This window comes from Pongo abelii, chromosome 2 (assembly GCF_028885655.2).
Source record: "Pongo abelii isolate AG06213 chromosome 2, NHGRI_mPonAbe1-v2.0_pri, whole genome shotgun sequence".
NCBI lineage: Eukaryota > Metazoa > Chordata > Mammalia > Primates > Hominidae > Pongo > Pongo abelii.
In genome coordinates, this window is record NC_085928.1 from 128,391,130 (window position 1) to 128,406,187 (window position 15,058).

At 37.7% G+C, this 15,058-nt stretch overlaps 1 protein-coding gene across 4 annotated transcripts in view; it reads right to left on the minus strand.

The window, feature by feature from the left end:
* Positions 1-15,058, minus strand: part of LRRC3B (leucine rich repeat containing 3B) — an 873,839-nt gene that overhangs the window by 441,759 nt on the left and 417,022 nt on the right. The gene's annotated exons all lie outside the window — the stretch shown is intronic.

The following is a 15,058-nucleotide window of genomic DNA, read 5'->3' on the forward strand; positions in this document are numbered from 1 at the left end:
ACTGTAGCTTCACATTGTGGATTTAATTTTTATGTCTCCAATGACTGATGAAATTGGGCACCTTTTCTATATGTATTGGCCACTTGAATATTACTTATTGTGAATTGCCCTTTCAGTTATTTGTGCATTTTTCTGTTGGTCTTAACAGGTTATTTTATCTGGGGAAGACTGCCACTCAGATTCTCGTAACAAATGCCCAATAGTTATAATATCTCCTTTCTGATTAATCATTCACCACCACTGGTTTACAAGGTGTCTGAGGACCCTGCTACCAAGAACACTTGGACGTCAACCCCTCCCAGTTCATGGAATTCAGATATATTCAAATATCTTATAGACTAGGGTGGCCATAATAGAAGGTATATTATAGAAACCAAAAACAGTGAGGCTTTATGATAACATTTTCCCTAAAATAGCTGACAGAGTAAGAAAGGACCAGGAACAGAGTTCAAGAACACTGTGGACTATGGTACAGCGGCATGTGTAGATACCTGACCTCAACTCAACCACTGAGGCAGTATGTGCCCTAGGTGAGAAAGGCTGCATTTGGAAATTAAAGAAGCTGATTCACCATATCTGGGAAAACAGCGTGTTGCATGGTAAGAGTGATGCCATCTGGAAGCAAAACTGCCAGGAGGACCAATGTTTAACCCCTGCATAATTTAGTGTTCACAGCAAGGTCTTTAAATAATTCCCTTAGCATAGATACCCCATCATAAAGATGCTTATCTAACCTCCTCAGTGGTCATGAGTTTTTCAAGAAAGACCTGACCAGCTTTACATGTCTTCAATCTAAAAGCTTGCTATATAAAGGATACTTTCTGGAGTGCAGGTACAGGAATTCGGTTTCTTGTGCATATCTGAGACATTGCTTCTCTTTCTAAATTCCTATTAAATGCTTCTTTCTAAGAAACTGGATTTGTCCATCTCTTCCTTCAGTCTCTCAGCTCCTTTGCTTTTTGGGGTAGATTTGCATAGACCTGCTTACTGTGGAACACTATTAATAGACTGAAGGAAACCAGAATATTTCACCCCAAAATATACTTACTTTGCTTATTCTGAAATGTCTATTCAGAGGGGCTGCAAACACAAGAACAACCATGGAAATCTGTTTTATATGGGGAGATTTGCATCTGTAGAGGATGTAAACCTACATTAGAGAAGTGACAGCGGGTGCAAACAAAGTTTTTCTCAGTCCTTCTTATTTGTGTCTAGGAATGATTAACTCGCAGGGAAAGAAACTAAAAGTCCAACACTTTAAATGTCTGACGGAAACACTTTACCACAGGCCACCACCTTTTCTTTTTGAGGGAAGCTCTGAGATTACCTGCGAGATTTCTATCAGCATTCACAAGATAGATTTTGCTTGCCATGATTTTCTCCCTTTACTCTCTCATAACCTGTTATGCCACCTCCTCCCTCCACCCTCAGAAGTCCCAAACCTTTATTCTTTCTGGAACTTGATAGTATAAACGTTCAGTCATCTGGCTCTTCTTTGATCTCACCCTTTTTGTATGACTCCCATCTTCATGTGCACATAAATATATTTGTGTACCTTTTTTCCTGTTAATCTGTTCATTTTCAGTTTGTTTTATAGACTTAAACTATGAAAACTTTGGAAGAGAGATGGAAAAAATTCTTTCACTCCTATAATACTTTGGGGGAAAAACATCTTACTGTAAGATTCCCTTCTATCCCAAACCAAATATGCCACAAATTGAAATTTTTTTAAATTATGCAAACCTGACTACTGAGTTTCTCTAGTTTTTTTTTTATTATTATTCTACTTTAAGTTTTAGGGTACATGTGCACAACGTGGAGGTTTGTTACATATGTATACACGTGCCATGTTGGTGTGCTGCACCCAATAACTCGTCATTTAGCATTAGGTATATCACCTAATGCTATCCCTCCCCCCTCCCCCCAGCCCACAACAGTCCCCGGTGTGTGATGCTTCCCTTCCTGTGTCCATGTGTTCTCATTGTTCAATTCCCACCTATGAGTGAGAACATGCGGTGTTTGGTTTTTTGTCCTTGTGATAGTTTGCTGAGAATGATGGTTTCCAGCTTCATCCATGTCCTACAAAGGACATGAACTCATTCTTTTTTATGGATGCATAGTATTCCATGGTGTATATGTGCCACATTTTCTTAATCCAGTCTATCGTTGTTGGACATTTGGGTTGGTTCCAAGTCTTTGCTATTGTGAATAGTGCCGAAATAAACATACGTGTGCATGTGCCTTTATAGCAGCATGATTTCTAATCCTTCGGGTATATACCCAGTAATGGGATGGCTGGGTCAAATGGTATTTCTAGTTCTAGATCCCTGAGGAATCACCACGCCGACTTCCACAATGGTTGAACTACTTTACAGTCCCAACAACAGTGTAAAAGTGTTCCTATTTCTCCACATCCTCTCCAGCACCTGTTGTTTCCTGAATTTTTAATGATTGCCATTCTAACTGGTGTGAGATGGTATCTCATTCTGGTTTTGATTTGCATTTCTCTGATGGCCAGTGATGATGAGCATTTTTTCATGGGTTTTTTGGCTGCATAAATGTCTTCTTTTGAGAAGTGTCTGTTCATATCCTTTGCCCACTTTTTGATGGGGTTGTTTGCTTTTTTCTTGTAAATTTGTTTGGGTTCATTGTAGATTCTGGATATTAGCCCTTTGTCAGATGAGTAGGTTGTAAAAATTTTCTCCCATTTTGTAGGTTGCCTGTTCACTCTGATGGTGGTTTTGTTTTGCTGTGCAGAAGCTCTTTAGTTTAATTAGATCCCATTTGTCAATTTTGGCTTTTGTTGCCATTGCTTTTGGTGTTTTGGACATGAAGTCCTTGCCCATGCCTATGTCCTGAATGGTATTGCCTAGGTTTTCTTCTAGGGTTTTTATGGTTTTCGGTCTAACATATAAGTCTTTAATCCATCTTGAATTAATTTTTGTATAAGGTGTAAGGAAGGAATCCAGTTTCAGCTTTCTACATATGGCTAGCCAGTTTTCCCAGCACCATTTATTAAATAGGGAATCCTTTCCCCATTGCTTGTTTTTCTCAGGTTTGTCAAAGATCAGATAGTTGTAGATATGCGGCATTATTTCTGAGGGCTCTGTTCTGTTCCATTGGTCTATATCTCTGTTTTGGTATCAGTACCATGCTGTTTTGGTTACTATAGCCTTGTAGTATAGTTTGAAGTCAGGTAGTGTGATGCCTCCAGCTTTGTTCTTTTGGCTTAGGATTGACTTGGCGATGTGGGCTCTTTTTTGGTTCCATATGAAGTTTAAATTAGTTTTTTCCAATTCTGTGAAGAAAGTCATTGGTAGCTTGATGGGGATGGCATTGAATCTATAAATTACCTTGGGCAGTATGGCCATTTTCACAATATTGATTCTTCCTACCCATGAGCATGGAATGTTCTTACATTTCTTTGTATCCTCTTTTATTTCATTGAGCAGTGGTTTGTAGTCCTCCTTGAAGAGGTCCTTCACATCCCTTGTAAGTTGGATTCCTAGGTATTTGATTCTCTTTGAAGCAGTTGTGAATGGGAGTTCACTCATGATTTGGCTCTCTGTCTGTTATTGGTGTATAAGAATGCTTGTGATTTTTGCACATTGATTTTGTATCCTGAGACTTTGCTGAAGTTGCTTATCAGCTTAAGCAGATTTTGGGCTGAGACAATGGGGTTTTCTAGATATACAATCATGTCATCTGCAAACAGGGACAATTTGACTTCCTCTTTTCCTAATTGAATGCCCTTTATTTCCTTCTCTTGCCTGATTGCCCTGGCCAGAACTTCCAACACTATGTTGAATAGGAGTGGTGAGAGAGGGCATCCCTGTCTCGTGCCCGTTTTCAAAGGGAATGCTTCCAGTTTTTGCCCATTCAGTATGATATTGGCTGTGGGTTTGTCATAGATAGCTCTTATTATTTTGAGATAAGTCCCATCAATACCTAATTTATTGAGAGTTTTTAGCATGAAGGGTTGTTGAATTTTGTCAAAGGCCTTTTCTGCATCTATTGAGATAATCATGTGGTTTTTGTCTTTGGTTCTGTTTATATGCTGGATTACGTTTATTGATTTTCGTATGTTGAACCAGCCTTGCATCCCAGGGATGAAGCCCACTTGATCATGGTGGATAAGCTTTTTGATGTGCTGCTGGATTCGGTTTGCCAGTATTTTATTGAGGATTTTTGCATCGATGTTCATCAAGGATATTGGTCCAAAATTCTCTTTTTTTGTTGTGTCTCTGCCAGGCTTTGGTAACAGGATGATGCTGGCCTCATAAAATGAGTTAGGGAGGATTCCCTCTTTTTCTATTAATTGGAATAGTTTCAGAAAGAATGGTAGCAGCTCCTCTTTGTACCTCTGGTAGAATTCGGCTGTGAATCCATCTGGTCCTGGACTTCTTTTGGTTGGTAAGCTATTAATTATTGCCTCAATTTCAGATCCTGTTATTGGTCTATTCAGAGATCCAACTTCTTCCTGGTTTAGTCTTGGGAGAGTGTATGTGTCGAGGAATTTATCCATTTCTTCTAGATTTTCTAGTTTATTTGCGTAGAGGTATTTATAGTATTCTCTAATGGTAGTTTGTATTTCTGTGGGATCAGTGGTGATATCCCCTTTATCATTTTTTATTGCGTCTATTTGATTCTTCTCTCTTTTCTCTAGTTTTGAAGCACAGTGAAACTACTGCAATTTTCTTCCATATTTTGTTTTTAAAATGTATAAATATCAAGAAGAGTTGAAGGAATTTTATATTGAACATCTGTATACCCACGGCCTAGAGTCTGCAAATATCATTGTACTTTATTTGCTTTATCACATATCTATTCATCTATCCATCCATTCATATGTCTAATTTTTTATGTATTTCAGAGTAAGTTGTAGACATCAGTAAACTCCTCCCTATGTACCTGAGCATGCATTTCATTAACCAGAGGTCCAGTATTGCAATTTCACCAATGTCAGGCAAGACAAATTCCGATCTCTCCAGCATCTACAGAAAATCAATGGCCGATATGACTTGGAAAGGATTTCAGCTTCCCAGCTGTGGAACCATAAGGGCATGGGGCAACATACACTTGCCTCAACTAGTCAGCAACAAGAAGGGCTGATTTGTCAGCAAATAAAAGTAGTGTCGCTGGTGACACACGAAACTCAGAACTATGGAGATTTAGATAATAATGTTAATGGAACAACATCTGTAATAACTGGCTTGCAAAACCTGTTTACATGCAATCATATGTCTCACCTCATCTTTCCTCTTAGAGTAAAAGTTAAGGAAAGAAGTTTGGAATAGTAGAAAAAAGCACAGGATTTGGGGCCCTGGAGATCTGGGGCACAAAACCTGGTCTTGAACAAGTCACTTAATTCTGCTGAGACTCAGTTTTTTATATATAAATAGGGATAATAATAGGTACATCACAGAGTTGCAGTAAAATTAAATAAGGCTTTGTGTGCAAAGCTTCAGGCACAGTGCTGGGAACAAAAGAGGCAAGTGATAAATTGAAATTGTAGTTATTTTTCTAGTGCTATTATTACTAATAAACTCTTTGAAGGCAAGGTCTTAACTCATTTGATTTTTTCCCCAACATGCTTAGCCTCATGTTAGGTTAACAATAGGCTCCAGTAAGTATTGACTACATAGAGAAAGGAATGCAGGGCTCCAAATTAGTCTGTGCATTAAAAACTCAAGTAGGTAAATCACAGACTTGCATGACCTTCAGATCAGAATGAGAATCTGGTGGTATATGTGTTTATATTTGTTAAAAGCCATGCTAACATGTGCTACAAGTATAATTTTCCGTTCTCTAACTGAGACCTTATTTGATGATTTTAAGAAAAAACAATAATGAAAGATGCTGGAATAATTACTCCATTCATTGAATAGATGTGGCTTCTCTGACTTTTCTCATCTTTCCTGTGCTTTGAAATTAGTGTTCTTGGCTAAATGTTACTTGATCCATTTTTGTGCATGTTAGTGGCCAGCAAATCAGCTTCTAAGTGTTTCTTAACCACTTCAATTTGCATTCTTTTATATTTAGGGTCAGTGCTGAGTACGGATCAGGCTGAGAATCATTAAGGAAATAGTATAACTGAACCCTTGACTTTCTTTTTGATTGCATACTCTACCCATCAGTCGCAGCCTCCTGTGGACAGGCTTCTGAGACAAAGCAGTAGAAATCAAGTAACATGGGTGCTAGACAAAAAGTGTTCCTTGAGAATATATCATGTCAACCTCATCCCTCTGATCCCTTATGAGAGACAGAGAGAGAGAGAGAGAGCGAGAGAAAGAAAGAGAGATCTAGAACATGTTAGTCTAGAAGAAATATCTATACAGTAATGCAGTTGATAGCTGTCTAAGAAGCAAAGGTTTTTATTCTACTCTTCTAGTTCATTCTCTAGATCTGAATCAGAAACCTGCCTAGCTAAATAACCTGGGATTTATTTAATGAATCTTCATTGCCTTGACTAACTGTTTTGGAATATATCAGTCCCATTTTTCATCTCCACACTTTCTTATAGTCCTCTCCCTGGAACTTGTAGTTTCATTATGCGTTATATAAAATTGAGTTAATTTGGAATCTTTAAAGCATTACATTTAGGAACACTTGGGAGTCTGGATTGCTAAGAAATTATGACCTCAGAATATTAAAGTTAAAAACTATAAGACCGGGTGTGGTGGCTCACGCCTGTAATCGCAACAATTTGGGAGGCCAAGGTGGTCAGGTCACTTGAGGTCAGGAGTTTGAGACCAGCCTGGCCAACATGGTAAAACCCCGTCTCTACTAAAAATACAAAAATTAGCTGAGGGCATTGTGGTGCATGCCTGTAGTCCTAGCTACTCGGGAGGCTGAGGCAGGAGAATCGCTTGTACCTGGGAGGCAGAGGTTGCAGTGAGCCAAGATCATACCATGGCACTCCAATAAATAAATAAATAAATAAATAAATAAATAAATAAAATTAAAAACTACAATCAGAAAAATATCCCAAAATAAAACAAAATCAAATCAAATCCTCTCCTACAGCTTTCATTATCAAGGATTGTGGTGTATGGGGTATGGGGTATGGGGTGTGGAGTTGTGGAATCAGGAAGAGACAGAGGACTGTAACATGATATGGGAACTATTAAACCTTAGCAAAAGTCCACTTTTTAAGAGCTTGAGGCATTGTACCACTCATTCATGTGGTATTGTTCAAGCATTAGGAAGTCAGTTAAATTTCCCAAGATTCTTTAAGTAAGAAACGTATTTGTCTTCTACAACAATAGATAAAATACCAATAAAAATCTACATATCCATGGATTCCATTTTTGCTGAATTTTAATTTTTGTTTGTTTCTGTTTATCTTGGTAGACTTTTGGTGGGGGGAAGGGAATTGGTGTTTTTCCTGAAATTTCCAGATAATGGCATCACTCTTCTGTTAGATTTTGGAGGAAACAATCTATCCTTCCAGGAGCATAAGAAAGAGTAGTTTTTGAAAAATTTAAAAATGCTTGCCCATTGAGGAGGGCAAAATGTATCTAGTGATTTTTTTTCAGTATTTTTTCTTAAAAAAAAAGATAGTTCCAATCCTTTTCAAAGAGCCATTATTTTGCCTCTCAGAGTTTGTCTCTGATAAGTTTTTGGGGATATTCACACTTAAGTTATAAATCTCCAAGAAGATTCTTTTTTATTCCTTAATATGAATTGTTTCATTTTGTGTGTGATTGATAAAAAAAAAATCACTTAGTATAACCAAAACCTGAGGGCAATGCTCATTGGTACTCAAGGGTCCTAGAGTATTATACTAGTCATTTCGTTTTCAGTTTTAGTATTTTGAACTAATTTGTGCAGGATTATTTTTTGTTTCCCTAAAGAGTTTTCCTAATTAATCTAGAGAAAGAGGCACTTCCAGTGACACAGTTCAGTGTTTAAGGAAAAGCTGATGTCACCTTGATTTTTATAAGTGATAGGAAAAATGAGCTGAGGCTAAAAGTTAGTAATTGGGGTTCGACACAAGGTTCCCCATCTTTATCTTAGCTTCAACAAGAAGTGCAGATACATGGTTTCTGAAATAAACTTCCTTGAAATCAAGGACCTACTTTTCATCCTTTTTGGTATTTAGGTAATTTTCCATATCTTATTTTTATACAAAGGTATAATATTGCATAACACAGGGTTTCAAATATTTGACTTCCAGATGTTCTCAAACAAAACAGTGAACCTATTTCTACTGGAAACTAGAAACCAATCATTTTGTAGAAAGCAAATTATTCAACCTGTCTGATTTCAGCTTCATGAGATGCTGTAACAAGACTCAAGTCTCTAGAGACAATGTGAAGCTAAAAATAGAGGCAATTAAGCTGGATCTAGACCTATTTTATGGATAGATTTCCAATTTCACAAGGTGAGGTCCAAGAATAGAGACATGTCTATTGTGTTCAGTTTGATTTTCATTAGTTTGTTTGATAGAGAATAACTTTGACAAGCCTAAGAATGGAATCCTCTCTCAGCAAGAAATTAAAGATAATTTATATCAGGGAATAAACTTTCATCAAGGAATTGTTAAGCATCTGGGTGACCTTTGGGAAGACCCTTCACTTTGCTGGGTTTCAGTTTCAGCATCTACAAAATTAAGCCTCCGAATTCTGTAATTGCTATTGTCCCTTCTAATTTTAAATTTCTATGATAATATTTAAAAATCCTCACAGCTCAAATAATTTACACTTTAGTACTGACGCTGTAAGAGACCAATCAGTATTATCATATCTAATGAGACCAAGACAAGACTATGAGGAATCATGAAAATACATATTTTAGATTTGAGTCAGGCCACACAGTTTACAAAAAGCTTTCATTCTTATAATTTCAATGTCATTTTTTAGTTTCACAAGACTATACAGCTTGCAAATCATAGGTCTAGAACAAATCTTTTGATTCTAGACACAGGATGTTGTTCGTGATGATTTGCTATCTTTGTGGTCATTTTGAAGGAATAGGGTGTAGAATTGGCTGTTAATGTTAACCTTTGACATTATAGTGAGCTTTCCTTTTTTTAAATCTTAATAACTAATTCACTCCCTTCGGATAGCATGATGGAGACATAGGAGGAAAGATCTTAACGTTTAGTGACATTGTCCTGGAATTACAATTGAACAAGCACCCCTCATGTCTCTCTCCTTGTACTGCCATGAAGGACCAAATGGTACAGTGGGCAGAGGATAGGCTCTACAAACTGAAATACTTCAAATAAACTATTCAGTATGAGTGTGATTTGGGTAGAAACACAGGCTTTTTGTTTATAGAGAATAATAATCCACCTCAAAAAACCTGAAGAGATTGGTGTGTGAATGTACATACTGGACCTTTATTATACGTTGATTTTCTATCCTCTTCCCCAGAGGCATCGCAGAATTTTAACATTTAAAATGCCTGAAATCCCTTCGAGGAAGAAAAGCATAAACCTGGCTCTAAACCCAGACCTAGCTTTACTATATAACTGGATGATCTTGGGGATGTTCTTCAAGCCCTCTGGGGCTTGGTTCCCTCAGTTATACAAAATGTGTGTGTGTGTGTCTGTGTGTACCAACCCCCAAAAAGATTATAAAAATTATCCTCTGCTTTTCTACAATGCTTATTTTCATAGTGTGAATTAGTTTATGTGTGATTGTTATACAGGGAATTATGCCAGTATAATTCAGAGGTCATGTTGGTTTATAGACTTTTTTTCCAGCCTATGATGTTTTGCACCACTAAGAAACTACAACTGAATGCAAAGTACACCAACATAGCTAAGTACAGTAAGCCTCAGAGGAACAGAGTAGTGTATGTTATGCTAATTTCCCCCCACATTCTGCCTCTTGGCTCAGTTTTGCCATGTGCTCTGCTCTGAAATTGTTATCGAGCAATTTTCCCTTAACTCAGCAGCTGCGCCCCTCTTTATGCCTCAGTCCATCAAGCCACCTTTACCTTTTTTTATAGATGAATTCTATGCTATTTTAACTAAGCTAGTATTTTTTTAATTAAGATAGTGTTTGCATTACAAAGTTGAATAGGTTTTGAGCGGTCTTCCCAAAGTCTATTGTTCTATTATACTGCTATTTTTAGAGTACAATTTTACAGAATGTGTTTTCTTTATTTGCACAACCACATTCTATATAAATACCTGTAAATCAGACAACATATGTAAAAGACCTACCACATTGCTCAGCACATACATTTTTAAATACCAGAATCCCTATTCTTTTAAGATGGCAGTATTTTCCTTCAAAAAGCAGAAAAATGAATTTAATGAAATTTGAGCTATCTTGGAGCCTTGGGGGTATTTTCTGAGTCTGTGGAGGAAAGTACAATTCATACTAATAACATCGGCTAAAAGCATAAGCTGTGAACATTGGTGCAAAATGCCCTGGGAGTTATTTGTGGCTTGATATAAAGAAACTTCAAGGTCAGATTAAAAGAAAAACAAATTAGACCTAAGGGTCTGAAAATGGAACTGATTAATAGGTACCTATGCTTTGGGAAGCTCTGATAGAAACTTCTTTCTTAGCACTGTTTCTGAGACCCCACACATCATAACAGAAAGTGATAGAGGATAGCTGACAGAGATGAATTTGGGCAGCAACTAATAAAGGTCAACACCAACTGTGCTTGCAATGGTGGAAACCCAAACTACATCACTGGATCTGGCCTCTGACCAGCTCTTGGTTGCTCACACCTTTTCTGTTAGAAACCACCTTTAAATTCACTAAACCGAGATGTCAAAATCAAAGCTGATCTGGCAGTAGATATATCCAAATTAAAACGAACTTTTGAACCCCGGAAGCTAAGTCACTATTGAAGCAGAGGACAAGCTGGGCAGTATAATTAATTCACTCCCAGGCCAAATTGCTAAATTTTTTAAATGTCATGTCATGCTTTCCTCCAGTGGTTATTTCCCTCTAGTCCATTTACCCCGTTGAGGACCAGAAGATGCAAAAATATCTTCGGACCTGCAAAAAATCACTCTAATGCATAATCAGTGTCTATTTTTCATCAAAAGAACATAGCACAGTGTCTTAAAAAATAGTAGGTATTCAGTAAATATGAACCAATTTTTATTTCCCCTGCCATGGATTAAAAAGATGTAAAAATCTACCTTAGCTAGAATGCTGGTTTCTTTTAAAACAAAAGCAAAGAGATATGAAAAGTGCAAGTACTTGTCTATTTCATCTTATCGAATAAGAAAACTCACATTCAATTTGGGTCACTGATGATTGTATTAAAGCATGCTTTTCTCTGAAAGCTCTTCCAAAGTGTTAAGGACTGGACACGGGATATTTTTCTCAGAGTGACTATTTTTATCCTTCTTTCTTCCTCCCTCTCCAAATAGTGCTATTCACTTTGTCAAGCAATTTTCTTAATAAAAGGACCTAAATGCCCATGCAACAAAGAAAGGACAGTGAACCCAGGAGATCATGTCTGCTCACTGTATTCCTAGCCACAGAATAACCATAGAATTATCAGCAACAAGGAGACCAGAGGGAAACTTAAGTAGGGTCTCTGCCCTAACACACAGATGGGCTTACAGGCAAGCTTTCATACATTCATTCGATAAATGTTTATTGTGGACCTATTATGTGCTTGGCACTAAAGAAATAATGGTGAACAACAACAAAAAACATGGTTTTCACTCTCATGAAGATTACTGTTAAATGGGTTCTACTGATGTTAATCAAGTAATCACATTAATGAACACATAAATTAGACAAAACAAAAAAAATGGAGTACTAATCTATTAGCGTATATAATAAAGGAACCTGAAAATACCAGAAGGGAATTAGAAAGCACTGTCCTGAAAAAGCTACTTTTGCTGACATCCATAGGATGCATAGTAGTTAATTAAGCAAGGGGTTAAAAAGTAGAAAGAAGTGACTGACCATACAAAAGTTACGTGCTAGAAAGCATGCAGTTTTGTAGGCCATGTTAAAGATTTGGGTCCTTATTTTCAGAATAGTGGGAAAGCTTTGAAGAGAAGGCCCAAAGTTGTAGGAGGGAATTAGGCTATATAGACAATTGCTAAAATCTAGGCAAGAGATGATGGTAGCTGTTTTCTAGGATAATAGCAATGAACATATGGCTATTCTCTGGAGGTAAAAACTATGCAATACCGCCGGGCGCAGTAATCCCAGCACTTTGGGAGGCCGAGGCGGGTGGATCACCTGAGGTCAGGAGTTTGAGACCAGCCTGGCTGACACCGTGAAACCCCATTTCTACTAAAAATACAGAAAATTAGCCAGGCGTGGTGGCACACACCTGTAATCCCAGCTACTCGAGAGGCTGAGGCCGGAGAATCGCTTGAACTGAGAGGCAGAGGTTGCAGTGAGCCAAGATTGCGCCATTACACTCCAGCTTGGGCAACAAAAGTGAAACTCCATCTCAGAGAAAAATAAATAAATAAATATAAAAAAAATCTGCAATCCATGAGGGAAGATTGGTTGTGCTGGGTAAAGAAGTTTAGGGAGGGAGAGGCAGATATCAAGGAGAACTACTAGTTTTCTGATATGTCCAGTTAAATCCCAACTTAGCCAAGGAATTCTGGAAAGGTGATCAAGTTTGTAGAGTGGTGACCATGAGTTTAGTTTGGGGCTTAGGGTTACTCAGATTTTTTTTTAAATAAGCAGGCCAATAGGATATGTGAGTCTGGACTTCGGAGGAGAAGTCTATACTGGAGATAGTTATTTAGAAGTTAGATTCTTGGTAATTAATAAAATAAGCATTGATAATAGCATTACCTGGGAGAAGTATATAGGATAGGAAGAGGACAAGACCTAAAACTCAGCTTTGAAGAAACTCAACAGAGGAAAAGAAACTTTAAAGTGGTAGCAAGAAAATTGTTTAAATGATTGACCATGGTGACCAAGCTGGTTCCATTTGTTTAAACCTCCATGTATGGCTGGATCTAAAATTCAAAGCATAATCTAAAGAAAGCCCCCAGTTTACTCCTATCAGGTTTTAATGGGTTGAATAAATGAATGAATGAAGTCTTAACTTTATCTCTGTTAGGGTTTGACTATAAGAACTAAGCACAATTCCCTATTGCTTTGCAGCTCACTTCGATTTTTTTTTTTTCCTTAACCCTGAGCCTTCATATCATGGGCCGTAAGAGGTGACTTTTCTCCTGTATGGCTCTAAACAATCTCTCACTCATCTCTGTATACGCTTACTCAGTAAAAATAGCTCCCCTGTAGGGAGTATGCCAGCCACTTTACCTGCATTATCTCATCATTTTTGTAGATACAGAAATTGAGTCTCAAAAAGATTAAGCAACTTGTCCAAGGATACACATTAGTAAATGTCAGACTAAGACTAGAACAAAAGCCAATCTCCTGAGAAGTATGCTGTCCTGTCTAAATAAAATCACAAATGGACAACTTCACTACATGCTCCAACTTTCCTGCTACAGTGTTCAAATATTTCATGCTAAGTAGGATCTTCCTCTTGGACACAGAAGATCACTATTAAAATGATCATTATTTAGTCCCACATTTCTCACAGTGTGGTACAAAAATTGCATTGAAATCACCTGGATTAAACTTGAGGTTATCAGGCCTTCAGGCTTCTCTCTTTCCCAATCCCACCACCGGCCACAGTCAAAATTCAGTTTCAGTGGGTTGAAGTGAAGCCAGGTCATTTGCAGTTTTGATAAAGTCTCACTTGTTTTTTTCTGCACACAGAAGTTAAGCTTTCTTTTGCACAGTATAATTTGAATACCATTGACTTAGCAGGACTCAATTTATTCTTATTGAACTGACTTAAAAGAGTACTTAATTTGAGTACATGTACTGATAAAGATTAATGTATCCAGTTATGAAAACCACAAATCTGAGACATAGAATACAAACTGAATAAATGGGCAGTCCAGAGATTAGTACTTGAGGAGGATGCTTAAGTGTTTTTATATGTGGGATGGCAGGGTAAAACAAGCTTTGCCATTTAATGATATTATCTATTTCCTCCCCTGCCCTTACCAGCCATTTCTTTGAGAAGGCAAGATTTAACCTTCTGCATCTACTGGGAAACTGCTTCTACCACTTGATGAAAAACCCTTTTGGAAAGCAGAGGATGGAAATGGCGTCTGTAAATGATTACAGATTGTTATGATTCCATTCTGAGGGCAGATGCCAAGAATCGTGACTGAAAGCAATCTTATCTACAGGGGATTCCTCCTGCCAGTACTTATGTATATTTTTCAAAATACATTATTATATCTGCAGTGTAACCACAGATGCTGAGCCCCAAGGCAGATATTGCTATTGTAAAGCACCTCCTCTGGCTGTGACACTGGAAAAAGCTGTTTCTTCCCTGACCTTTGTTCCATAAAGCTACAAAGGTTCCTTGGAAGTTCTCCAGTAATTTTTTATTTTTAAAGCATCCATGCTATTCTTTTAAAAGTAGTTTAGACATAGTGTGAGGGTGTGAAAGGATATGTGGTTTCTCAGTCCCTGAGAAGTGAAGCCAGAAGCTGCAGAAGGAGATACAGACTAAAGCAACTCAGCAGGCCTAGACCTTATTTTTAAGGAACCTATATACAAACTGGGCTTCACTAGAACACTTAGGCAAGTTTTTGCATCATCAACCACCAGTTTTGATGCAGTTGCCTAAAGGGCTTGACACCCAACTAGGGAATAACTTAGGTTTGAGATTTAAGAATCACCCTAAGAGTTCTCTTCTTCCAGAGGACACACTCATTTTCCTGTAAGAACTGGACTTTCCCTCCTATTGATTGGCAGGTCGCAAAGAACTCAACAGAAGTACTGACCCATGTAGACCTTGTCACTCACAGGCATGACAGATGTATGGTCTGAGGAACATTTAGGAAGGGAGGTTGGGGAAGCTTAATATGCACGTTATGGTCAGCAGTGCTGTCCTTGTTTATATGCTTCCATAGACTATGAGCTGAGAAGACCCCAAGCTACCAACTGCCTCATGAGTGAATGTATCATTCTTTTGGTACATAGAAGGGTCCTATTTATTTGAGCCTTTGCACTTTAATAGAGTTTATCACTCTTAAGAGCCAAAAAGTTTAGATTAGGGCATC